The following is a 13,548-nucleotide window of genomic DNA, read 5'->3' as shown; positions in this document are numbered from 1 at the left end:
GGGAAAATCAAGAGATTTGAAATGGCAGAGAGAGCAGCTGGCAAGTTAAAAATATACACTGCAAAACTTGTTCTATGCCACAATCCTGCCAATGATTATCTAAAATCAATAAGCTATTTACCAGATGGACTTTCTATGTCAGTATGACAACAATCGCCAAGAAAGTGTAGATGCAGACAAAAATTTCTATTGGCAACAGAGAGTACTTTATCTATAGCACAATAACAGTTAGCACAAAGTCTGCTTCAGCACATGGATGTCTTGGATTTTATTTCCAGCATTAGTAGCTTGGAATTTCACGGAGGATATTTTTCAGTAATAATGTTGGCCTCCTCCACACACACATCTCTTCCATTGTCGTCCAATTCTTTTTTGAGCTGAAATTTCACATTTCACACCAGGCATCCTTACTCAGACCCTGTATTTTCACCACACCTTTTTAGCCTCTCTTTACCTTCCACTATCGAATCTGCTCTGTTTTTCTGCTGACCTGCATTCTTCTACATTATTCATTTTACTCATACATGCACGTGCCCAAAGGCAAGTGCACACACACAGACACAACCTTTCATTTATTTTTGAAATTCATGAAAACTGTGGACCTAAGCTCAAAGAAAAACACACACAATATTATTTATAGTTTTCTTTTGTTCTTTCACTCACCTATTTATTATTCTGACCTTTTTTACAAATATAATTAAATTGTGATTTAAACCAGTTTAAGATCAGTTTTATCTACATTTTTCATACTCATTGCTTCCCAAACCTCAAACCTGTTGACGTCCTTACCAGATTTGGAAACATCATATATTGCTGGTGTTTTGTTGTTGAGTTCTGTCTCATTCTGTGCTGCTGTACCTCCATTTAATAAATGAGTGACTTTCCTGTTAATACAATTCTAGAATCCCATTTTCTTTAAAACTTTCTTTTCATTTAACCATGTGAATAAACCCAGGTTCCAAAAGTTGGTTTATCTCTGTCTACCTGGCAAATATGCACACATTTACAGTCAAAAGTCAAATGCCTCACTAAATAAGCTTACAGACCTCTATGCACTATAAATTACTATTTGACAAAGTTTCAGATGTTTTATGTGCTATAAGAATTTTAATTATTTAATAGGTATCCAATCCATAAACAAATTATTCTGATATTTCTTTTTGTTTAGAACACAATACAAGTTAATTCTCTGTTATCCTACAATGCCACAATGCTGGCTGTTGGACAAATTGTGAGTTACTAATTCATTCCATGTTGTCTTAGCTTTGACTTTAACTTTTCCATGAAGACATACTGGTATGTATGAATAAATGAAAATAAAATTGCTTTATCTTGTGTTAAATTCGTCTCCCTTAAAACAGTTTTGTGCTGTTGTGTGTTTAATGATGTGTAGATACTAAGAAGATTACCTCTTTTGTCTATTTCAGGAGGGCGCCTAAAGGCATACCTAACTATGTTCATTACGCAGTTCTGAAGAGATAGTATCTTCAGTATTCATCTCCAGCAACAGTGGTACTGTAAACACTTTAACATGGTGTCCAGTACTCTGGAATAAATATTTTCCTTTCTTAGGTGGTGTGGTATCAGTTATAGGGATAGAAGGGTATCCAAAGCAGAGTGAAATAATGAGCATTGACGGAATGACACAAGAGGCCGAAAATTAGTGGATATTACCGTAATATGATGGCTTCAACTCTGTTGGGACACTTTCGAGGAGGTGCCTGAATGTCTATGGAGAAATGGCAGCCCATTCTTCCTCAAGAGCTGAAAACGAGAATGTAGTGACGCTGGGATCTGGACTGAAGTCATTGTTTTAACTTATGTCAAAAGTGTTACACTGGCTTCAGGTCAGGGCTCTGGGCAGGACAGCCCACTTCAGGAATGTTATTGTCCACAAAACACTAGCTCACAGACGTTGCTTTATGACAGACTGTATTGTCACATTGATACAAGCAAACTCCATCTCCGAACTGTTCCTCTTCTGTAGGCAGTACATAACACCGTAAAATGTGTTCATATCCTTCTGCTTTTGGCATTTACTTTAGTGAATTAGTGGCTGAAAAACATCCCCTTACCTTTTAACACCTCTTCAATGCTTCACTGTTGTTACTACACATGAAGGCAAGTAACATTCTCCAAGCAGTCATCAAAACCCAAACCCTTTCACAAGACTGCCACAAAGTATAGCATGATTCACTGCTCATTTCCAGTCACCCACACGCTTCTTTCCTTAAGTGCACTTAACACTGACCACAAAGATGTAGGCTTATGAAGAGTTGCTCAACCAATGTACCCTATTCTTTTTAGCTTTCTATATGCCATCACTGTGGTAGTTGGACTATGGGTAACACTCTGAAACTCACAAGTTACTCCTTCTTCTGACTTCATGGAATTTTTTACAACCGCCCTCGGCAATGCGTGACAGTTCCTGTCAGTCTGTATATGACATCAGTATTATCTTTGTTTAGCTGTGGTTGTTTCTTCATGTTTCCACTTCACTATTATTACACTAACAGTCAACTTGGATTGCTTTACAAGGGGTGAAATGTCCCTGATTGATTTGTTACTCATGTGATATCCAATGAAAAGTTCACATTTGAAGTTACTGAGCTCTCCTGCCTGACACACTCTGCTGTTACTGCTTCTCTACTGACAACAGGATATCACAGTACTCCCCATCTTCTTTTACAGTGGTGGGTCCATCTCTCATAACACCTAGTGATCAATGCCACATTATATAGGAGTGCATGGATACTTTTGATCAGATAGTGTACATAGAAGAGTCAATGAGGGAAGCAAAGGACTATCTCAAAATGGTAGTTGTTTACTACAGGCAGAAAGTCAGCATTACACAATTTGCTGATGACATAATATTGGTCACCAAAAGTGTACAGATGTTGAATGAAATGGAATGTGTTCTAACAGATAGCTATAACACGCACATAAACAAAAATAAAATTAAGGGAACAGTATGTGCAGCTGTTGCGCATGATGGATTATTAAATGTCAAACTAGGGCAAGAAACTCTCAAAGAGTTAGACGATTTGTCTGTCTCAGAAGTAGGAATGATAAAGAAGGAAGATATAAGAAAGAGGCAGAAGTAAGGACTGCACAAGGCAAAATGGTTTTGCATGAAAAGAAGTATCTGCTAATAATCAGAAATATAAAACGTTAGGTCAGAAAACAGTCATAAAAAGCTATGTTAGGACCACAGCTCTGTATGGGTGGGAAACATGGAGAACTGAAAAGACAAAATTAAATGATTAGATGTCTTTGAAACATGATCTTACAGTTGACCATTGAGGTCAAGGTTCAAGACAGTGGGGTGTCTGAATTTTAACTCCACATCTGAATGTCAAAATATGTTGACAACGAAAAGTCCTTCACACAGTGTAAAGCTTTTCCAAATATTTTGTCATCATTTTTTAAATGTTTCCTGTCTTTTCTTAGTGACGATTAAAAGTGCACGTTAAGTGTCAAGTTGAAATGTGTTCGTAAAATGTCCAAAAATCCAGACTGACACATATACACTAATAAAATACTCAGAGCAAGTTGGCTACCATATTAGACATCCAATAAAGTGATTCCTAATTAAGTGTTGATTTGAAGTGAATAAGACACTCTTCAGCAGAAATTGTAGGGCATACAGCTATCTAAGTACCAGTGGTTCATTGTTAGTGAAAACAACACCATCTTGAAAATTAAATAATAGCTTAAATATGATGACACGTCAAGGTGCTCGCTGCACAGGGTCCCACCCTAAGAACAAAAACATTAATGTTTCTTGCCGTATATGTGGTGAAAGAGTGATAAAAGGTTTCCGAATTTGTGTTGAAACCCGACTAAGGATTCATTCTTTCTGCATCCAGTGGCTCAATACAAAAAATTTGTTATGTTAGAGTGACAGTGAACAGTGCATGCACACAGCCAAGATGTTGTAAACTTGTGATTTAAATACTGAACAATTTGTCAAGGGAATGCCCATAAATGATATCTTCCAATTAAAAGAAGAACTACAACTATTAAGAACAAATACACATAGTAATAACAGAACTGTGTGCATCGAACAAGAAAAAGAAAATGTAAACACTATTGAAGAAAAATTTAAAGCATTCAACAGGCCCGCAGAAACAATTGGTAGTAAGTGAATAGAATTTAACACAGACAATACATTGTCAACAGTTGTGACAGGAAAAAATTATAGTGTATTAGCTGAAGAAGAAACTGAGCCAAAGAATAAACTTTTCAAAAAGCAACCTAACCTCATCTGCAAAATATGCAAACATCGTTTCCTCAGCGTACATGGCCAAGATAATGCCAGCAAATAATAAACAAGCAACGTTAAAAAAACAAGCTGTGATGCTTGGTGACAGCCACTACAGGAGAAATGCTGAAACAAGAAATGATTACAGTACGTCACTTACGGCCACAGGAAAAACAAAACCAAAAACACCTTTGACAGAGACAATAAAAAACGATAACTCACTGAATGAGTTATCTAAGAATGATACAGTCATTATCATGGGTGGAAGCAATGATGTTTACCAGAATGAGGGCAAACATGCTACACTGTGCTTAAAAACTACACTACACGATCTCAAAGTGCCCAACATCATAGTTACTAGCATGCAACACAGAGACGACCTGCAAGATAACTCAGTCATAAATTTGGAGCTTGAAAAAATAAATAGACAGTTTGAAACAATATGCAAGGCCTATCATAACGTGACATTCTTCGAACTTTCCATATCAAGAGAACTGTTTACGAAACATGGACAATGCTGTAACAAAACTGGGAAGTTGCTCACTGGTAAACTGCTAGCAAAATTAATACAGAATATTGACCACATTACAAGAAAACCAATTGTTATAGAACCAGTCTCTACAAAAACAGTACCTAGTAACTGTCCGAGAAAACCTGAAACATGTAATTCAGGAATTATTTGTGATGAAACTTCTGCAGCTATGAACACACACAGAAAAGAGACACCGATAGGCAACGAAACTAAAATGTCAAAAAATAAAACCACAGCTACAGGGAAAAAGATGTCCACAGTCAGAAAACAAATAAACTGTAAAAGATAACTAGCAACAAGGAACCAGGATTTTTTATGGCCTCACCAGAAAAAGAAGACCAAGCAGACACCAGTGGTGAAAATGAACAGGCAAAAAAAAAGGTAAGAGGTCAGTTACATATGCTTGAACTTGACAGAAGTGCAAAATTCATGCTCTTTTATCAGAATGTTCAATCTTTTCTGAATAAAATCAAGAAATTCGAAATACTCTTGTCAGCTGAGCTCAAGGAAGCTTCTGTTGTATGTTTAAGTGAACATTGGTTGAGTAGTGATATGTTAGCAGTCACAAAATTACCAGGATTAACATCATCCTCATCATTCTGTAGGACATCCTCTGCCCATGGTGGGACATGTATGTTTGTTAGAAGTAGCACCGAACATCACTGCTTAAAATCCTTAGAGATACTGCGAAAAGAAAAAGACTTTGAAATTTCAGTTACAGAAATAACATCACTAAAACAATAATAATTTACCTGTACAGCAGCCCAGATGGAGAGTCACAATTTTCCTACAGAAACTAGACAGTGCACTCAGAAAACTTAAAGCTAACAAGAAAAATCTAATAGTATGCAGTGACTTCAATATAAATTACCAGTAAAACTTAAATGTAAAACAAAATCTCACAACCATTCTTTCAATGTATGGTTTATAGGCCACTATAATCTCTCCTACTAGAATTACCAAAACTACCTGGACCACTATTGACTAAACATTCATAAATGCAGAAAAAAATGGCTTCCAGGCTGGAACCATAAAAACAGGATTTAGTGACCATAATGGACAGTGTATTTCTTTCCATACACTACCAATACCTAAACCCACAATGCCAGCAGAACTAGTCAAAGAAGAATGAAACCTAAGCAAACAGAATATAGAAACCTTCAGACAACTGTTAGCTAAGGAAACGTGGAATGCAGTATATGAGCATGGAAGTACATGTGAAAAGTCCAACAGAGTTATGGAAATATTTAGCAAGTACTATGAAACTGCATTCTTAAAAAAGAAACATAGACTGAGGTCTAATAATAGAAACAGATCTTGAGTAAAAACTGGAATAAGGATCTCAAGCACGAAAAAGAGAAAACTATAAAAAAAGGAAACAAAGAAGAAGTTGACAATTACAGGCCAATTGCCCTATTGCCTGAATTCTCAAAAATTCTAGAAAAAGTCTTCCACAAAAGACTTTCAGTCTTTATGGAAAAATATCAAACCCTATCCAAAGCACAACACAGGTTTAGAAAGAACTGTTCAACCAACAGTACTATCTATGAATTCCTAAGTGAAATTTACAAGAAAGTGGACAGTGGTGAGTATATCACTAGTGTATGCCTTGACTTGTCAAAAACATTCGATATTATAGATCATGAAGCACTCCTACAGAAATTAAATCAACTAGGCATCAGAGGCACACCTAATGACTGGATCAGGTCATACCTTTGCGGATGGAAATAAACAGTGGAAATACAACACACTGGTTTAACAGAATCACAAACCATACACAGATTACCAAGACATGAAATATGATGTTCCCAAGGATCAGTACTGGGACCAGTGCTGTTCCTCCCATATATACTCTTAAATGACCTACAAACAAACACACAGTGCCAAAATGCTTACCACTTTGCTGATGACACAAATTTTGTCATTACTGCAAAATCAGAAAACCTACTACAAGAAAACATGACAAAGACATTGGATAGCGTAGCAAAATGGTTCACATACAATAAGTCAGTCATAAATGAAGGGGACAACCTGTAGCAACCAACTTCCATAACGTCAAGGAAAAGGTTCCACAAACTGCAAATATCAGATTGTCAAATAAAGCTGTAAATATAGTTGACCTGACAATGTATCTCGGGCTGTGGATCCAGGATGTCAGGTGGGGAACTCATATTGACAATCTCAGCAAAAACTTGAACACATTCTGCTGTGTGATGAGGATCCTTAAAAGCTGCTGTAGTAAAGACTGCCTAAAAAGTGTGTGCCATGCACATGTCCAATCAATGCTAAAGTATGAAGTCATTTTCTGGGGTGCTTCTCCAAACACCATCAAGCTATTTAGAATCCAAAAGAGAATCATAAGAATTATAGAAGTTGCCAAACACAAAAAATCTTGCAAGTCACTCTTCAGAAAACTGCAAATTCTCCCACTTCCATGCCTTCATATATATGAAACCATAGTATTCATACAGCAGTATGCGACTGAAAATCCCACACTCTTCCTTAAAAAATGAAGATGTGCACACTCACAACACAAGGCAAAAAATGGATCTCCATATGCACCATACAAAAACTAAGCTCTGCCAAACTGGGGTTCTACACCTTTGAAAAAAGGTATTCAGGAAACTATCAAGTAACATACAATCAATAAACAACATAACAGGGTTCAAAGCTGCAGTAAAGGTGTATCTAACTGATCACTGCTTCTACAGTCTGAAAGAGTATTTTGATAAATAATAATGTACCAGTATGAATAATAGTGTGACAGTCTTATCCACTGAAACTATAGTAACATTGTAACCACTGAACAAATACAAATAATGTACCAACAATAAGTAGTGTAACCGTAAGAGATAAATGATGTCAAAATGATAAAAACAATACTGTATTAAATGATGTCCAACATCTTGTGTACATTCTTTGTACCAACAAGGTCTCGTGGACAAATAAACAAATAAAAGATCAAAAACCCCACTGAAGATGTTTCACAAATAAAAGGAAGTGAAATGTGTGTGGCACAATACAAACAGCATTCTATTTAGATGAAACAAATCGCCCTATAGTTTTCTATCATCATTACTCCTTGTCCATGATTGATGGAGACCATGGAGACCGTTATAATATATATATATATATATATAATGTAATTGTTATAACTCCATAAAGATTTACTGTAAACCTTATAGAAAATTAGCCTTTGCACTGATGAATTTCATTTTGAAAAGAAGACAAAAAGAAGGAAGATGTTAGAATAATACACATAGTGTATACAGTAACACTGAGCCATGATTTTGAAGAGAGCTTGATATGATGCCCATCAAACTCAGTTATATGTATAATATTCCTCAATGTATTTTTATATCATTTATACTACTCTCTGGAATGTAGGAGTTCACAGTCTGAACACCAGTTGGGGCTACAATGTTTGCTACAAATTGAAGGTTTGGTATGGAGGCAGAGAGATGGGTGAAGAAAAATTTGAGACTATTGAGTTTTTTTGTTAGGAAGCATGCGGCATGTTATCTCAGATGGAGAGTTATCATTACGTGCACATTGGGTGTGCCCCAGAGAAGTGTGTTGAGACTCTTGCTGTTCATGTTCTACACTAATGACCTTGTGGACAATATCAATACTAACCTCAGACATTTTGGTGATGATGTAGTAATAATAATGTCATGTGACGAGGGCCTCCCGTCGGATAGACCATTCGCCTGGTGCAAGTCTTTCGATTTGACGCCACTTCAGCAACTTGCGCGTCGATGGGGATGAAATGATAATGATTAGGACAACACAACACCCAGTCCCTGAGCAGAGAAAATCTCCAACTCAGCCGGGAACGAACCCGGGCCCTTAGTATTGACAGTCTGTCGCACTGATCACGCAGCTACCGGGGCAGACAGATGATGTAGTTATCTATAGTTATATATAGTGAAGTACTGCATAAATATTCAGTCAGATCTTCATAAAATTTCAAAGTGGATTGGAAACTTGTTTTAAATGTTCAGAAATGTAGCACTGTTCACTTCACAAAAAATAAAGAAAATCAGTGTACTATGACCATAATATGAATGAGTCACAGCTGCAATCCACCAAATCCAACAATACCTTGGTGTGATATTTGCAGGTATATGAAATGGAATGCAGTCTCCATTTTATGCACAAAAAATGGCTTCCTCTCATGTTAAATCAGTGTCCGGAGGGAAAATAGTCCCCCATTCGGATCTCCGGGGTGGGGGGTGGGGGTTAGTCCCCCATTCGGATCTCCGGGGGGGGGGGGGGGGGGGGGGGGGGGCGCAACTTGAAAGGAGGCAAAAAATCAAAACGAGAATTGGTACCTGGAATGTCAGAACTCTGCTACAAGCAGGAAAACTAGAAAACCTTAAAAGAGAGATGGAAAAGAATCATATGGACCTCGTAGGAGTTGCTGAGGTAAGATGGAATGGACATGGAGAGTTGCAGTCAGATGAATATGTATTCTACTACTCAGGAAGAGAAGTAAAAGGAATTAATGGAGTAGGAATGATTATGACAAAGGAATTGGCTAAATGTGTGGAATATGTAGACTATGCAAATGACTGGGTTATTGGTGTAAGGCTGAAAGGAGCACAAAAAGATTTACTGATTGTCCAGGTGTATACGCCAACTTCAGAACATGATGACCAAATTGTAGAGGAAACGTACAATGTAATAGAGAGAATAATGGACGAAAATAAAAAATGCTGCAAAATAGTAATGGGAGACTGGAACGCCATTGTGGGAGAAGGGAAAGAGGGAAACATAGTAGGCAGTCATGGCCTTGGAAAGAGAAATGACAGAGGTGAATGGTTAATTGATTTCTGCAGGGAAAGGCAGCTGATAGCGGCAAGCACATGGTTCAAGAACCATAAGAGGAGGCTCTACACTTGGAAATCACCAGGGGGTAAATATAGAAACCAAATCGATTTTATACTGGTAGAAGAAAGATACAGGAATGGAATCAAGAAGGTGCACACATTACCATGTGCAGGTATTAATAGTGACCACAACTTACTTATGGCAGAAATAGAAATAAGAATGAAAAAACTGAAAAAGGCGACAATGGTGAAGAAGTGGGATCTAGAGAAGATAAGGTCCAACAAAGAACAAATTACAGAAATGCTGTCTCGGGACTTTCTAAACACATTACGAGACAAAGAAGCACCTGATAATGCCAGCGAGTACTGGAATATGCTGAAAGAAGGAATCATTAAAGCAGGACAGCAAAATATAGGATATGTAAAAGGGAAAAGGTCAAAAAAACCATGGGTCACACAAGAAATGATTTCCAAGATGGAGGAGAGAAGAAAATTGAAAAACAAGAACACTGAAGATGCAAGAGAAGAGAAGATGCAAGAGAAGAGAAGAGAAACAGAGCAGGCTAGGAAAAAATGGCTAAAAGAGGAATGTGATGAAATTGAAGAACTGGACAGGAAGGGAAGATACGACTTACTATATAACAGAGTAAAGACTATGACATGGGAACAAAACAGAGTAGGAAGTGCTACTATGGAAATTTTGAGTAAAGAAGAAGAGGTAGTGTACAAAGATCGTGACGATGTCCTCCAGAGATGGGAAGAATATATAAAAGAGCTATATGACAAAAATAGCAAACCAGAAACTCAGGAACTCGAATCACACAACAGTGTAAGTGATGAAGAGAAAGGACCGACCATCATAATGGAAGAAGTAAAGTCTGCCATTGCTGCAATGAAAAATGCCAAAGCAGTAGGTACAGATACAATACCGGGAGAAATACTAAAATGCTTGAACCACAATGGAATAAGAGAAATATTGAGGTTATGTAATAAAATATATGACAGTGGTGAATGGCCTGAGGACTTTTTGACAACAGTAATGATTCCATTACCGAAAAAACAAGGAACCAAGAAATGCAGCGAGCACAGGACAATCAGCCTCATTTCATATGCAACCAAAGTGATGTTAAGAATAATTAATAAAAGACTTGAAAAAGTAATAGAGGAGAATCTCGGTGAGGAGCAGTTTGGCTTTAGACGGAATACGGGCACCAGAGATGCAATAGGGCTCCTACAAATCTTGGGCGAAAGGTTTATTGAAAAAGGAAGAGACCTATATATGTGCTTCATCAATTTAGAAAAGGTATTTGACAATGTGGTTTGGGTCAAGCTGGCGACTATTATGAGGGAAAAGAGAGTGGACTGGAAAACCAGAAGACTTATAAACTCATTGTACCTTAATCAAAAAGTTTCAGTTAAAGTGAGAGGAGAAAGTACAAACTGGATAAGACTAGGGAAAGGAGTAAGACAAGGATGCTGTTTATCACCTACTCTTTTCCACCTGTACTGGGAAAATATGATTGACCAATGCTCATTAGATGACAAAGGAGTAGAAATTGGAGGAAGAAGAGTAGGATGCTTGAGATTTGCTGATGACATGGTCCTTCTAGCCACAGGGGAAAAAGAATTACAGGATTTGGTGGACACCATTGCAACTAACGGAAAAAAATATGGAATGAAAATTAACACAAATAAAACAAAATTATTGGCAATAGGAGGAAATAAGGAAATAAAAATTGTGCTGAATGGAGAAACACTAGAACAGGTGCAAAATTTTAAGTACCTTGGAAGCAGGATAGACACCGACTGGAGTGCACCACAGAAATTAAAACAAGGATAGCAATGGCAAAAGAGGCGTTTTATAACAAAAGGAGAATCTTCTGCAGCGGTCTGGACAGAGAACTCAGAAAGAGACTCATAAAATGTCTTGTATGGAGTGTTCATCTATATGGCGCTGAAACATGGACTATGAGGAAAAAAGACAGAGAAAGGCTGGAGGCTTTTGAGATCTGGACATGGCGGAAGATGGAAAGAATAAGTTGGATGGACAGAGTAAAAAATGAAGAGGTACTGAGAAGAGTGGGAGAGAAAAGACAGTTACTAGATGTAATAAAGAGAAGAAAAAGAAATTGGATTGGGCATATATTAAGAAAGAATGACGGACTGATGAAAACAGTTTTAGAAGGTTATGTAGAAGGGAAAAGGAAGCGAGGAAGGAAGAGATTCCAGATACTGGATGACATGATGGACGGTACAACATACAGCAGCCTTAAGAAGGAAGCAATGGATCGCAGAAAATGGAGAGACAAAGGACCTGCTAATATAGCAGATAACTGATGATGATGATGAAATGGAATGAACACACAGGCTCAGTCAAGGGTATAGCATGTGGTAGACTTCGATTTATTGGTAGAATACTGGGAAAATGCAGTCTGTAAGAGAAATTGCTTGCAAATCACTCATGTGATCCATTCTGGAATATTGCTCAAGTGTGTGCGATGGGTACCAAACAGGACTAATAGGGGATATTGAATGTTTACAGAGAAGGGAAGCACAAATGGTAACAGGTTTGTTTGTCTCATGGGAGAGTAACACAGAGATGCTGAATAAACTAAACTGGATGGATGTAGAGATGTTTTAAACTCGGACAAATATTTAACTTCATTCCAGATATACCTATATATGTGAATGTCTTAAGCATAAAAACTGATTAAGTTTAATGGAATTATAATTCTGTACGCAAATGTATGAATATAGCCGTGAACATCATTTAAAGCTAGATATACAATCGTTTGGCTGCCACTTCATACAATCTGTGACAGCAAGATAAAAATTTCTTGGCTTGACAATGAAAGATTGTTGTTTTTTTGTAAGAAATTAACTTTTTTGTGGCATAGTTTATTTCAGTTCAAAGCACTTTATTCAGCATAAACACTTTATTCAGCATTTTTCCAGTGAATAGATTCTATCCCTCAAGAGTGATTCCAGAATTTCAGCAAAGATAGTAGGGAAAGGAAGAAAAAGAAAAATAAGAAGAGAAATTGGGTTACGGCAAAGAAATGAAGAGGAAGCCATCCTGTAGAATTTTGCTTGGAGCATAATTTGATCATCATTAACACCTGGTTTACGAATCATAAAAGAAGGTTGTGTATGTGGAAAGATCTGGGGATGCTATAAGGTTTCAGATTCATTAGCTAATGGTAAGAAACCAGATTTTAAACTATAAGACATTTCCAGGGGTAAATGTGGACTTTTACCATGTTATGAGCTGTGGATTAAAATTGAAGAAAATCATAAAGGTAGGAATTTAAGGGGATGGTACCTCAATAAGTTGAAAGAACCTTAGATTACTGAGAGTTTCAGAGGGAATATTACACAACAGTGGACTGAAACAGGGGATGAGAACAAGATAGAAAATGGATGGATAGCTTTACACGATGAAAAAGAAAGAACAGCATAGGATCATGTAGGTAAAAAGATGTGGCCTAGTATGAATCCTGGGATAAAAAGGATGAGCAGAATTTAATTGAAAAAAGAAGAACATTTAAGAATGTAACAACTGAAGAAGGCAAAAGGGAACATACACATCTATACAAAGGCAGAGATTTAGGAACCAGGTTTTAAATTGTAGGACATTTCCAGGGGCAGATGTGGTCTCTGACCACAATCTATTGGTTATGAACTGTAGATTAAAACTGAAGAAACTGCAAAAGGGTGGGAATTTAAGGAGATGGGACCTGGATAAACTGAAAGAACCAGAGGTTGTACAGAGTTTCAGGGAGAGCATAAGGGAACAGTTGACAGGAATGGGGGAAAGAAATACAGTAGAGGAGGAGGAGGAGGAGATTACTGTTTAACACCCTGTCGACAACGAGGTCATTAGAGACGGAGCACAAGCTCGGATTAGGGAAGGATGGGGA

The 13,548-nt window shown here is 37.3% G+C and overlaps 1 protein-coding gene across 1 annotated transcript in view; it reads right to left on the bottom strand.

Annotated features, from left to right (window-relative positions):
• The window catches only part of LOC126456962 (diacylglycerol kinase eta-like), a 537,414-nt gene that overhangs the window by 287,073 nt on the left and 236,793 nt on the right, over positions 1–13,548 (bottom strand). The gene's annotated exons all lie outside the window — the stretch shown is intronic.

The sequence above is a fragment of the Schistocerca serialis genome, chromosome 2 (genome assembly GCF_023864345.2).
Source record: "Schistocerca serialis cubense isolate TAMUIC-IGC-003099 chromosome 2, iqSchSeri2.2, whole genome shotgun sequence".
NCBI lineage: Eukaryota > Metazoa > Arthropoda > Insecta > Orthoptera > Acrididae > Schistocerca > Schistocerca serialis.
Note: the sequence above shows the minus strand (reverse complement) of the source record. Positions and strands in the feature narration are given on the sequence as shown.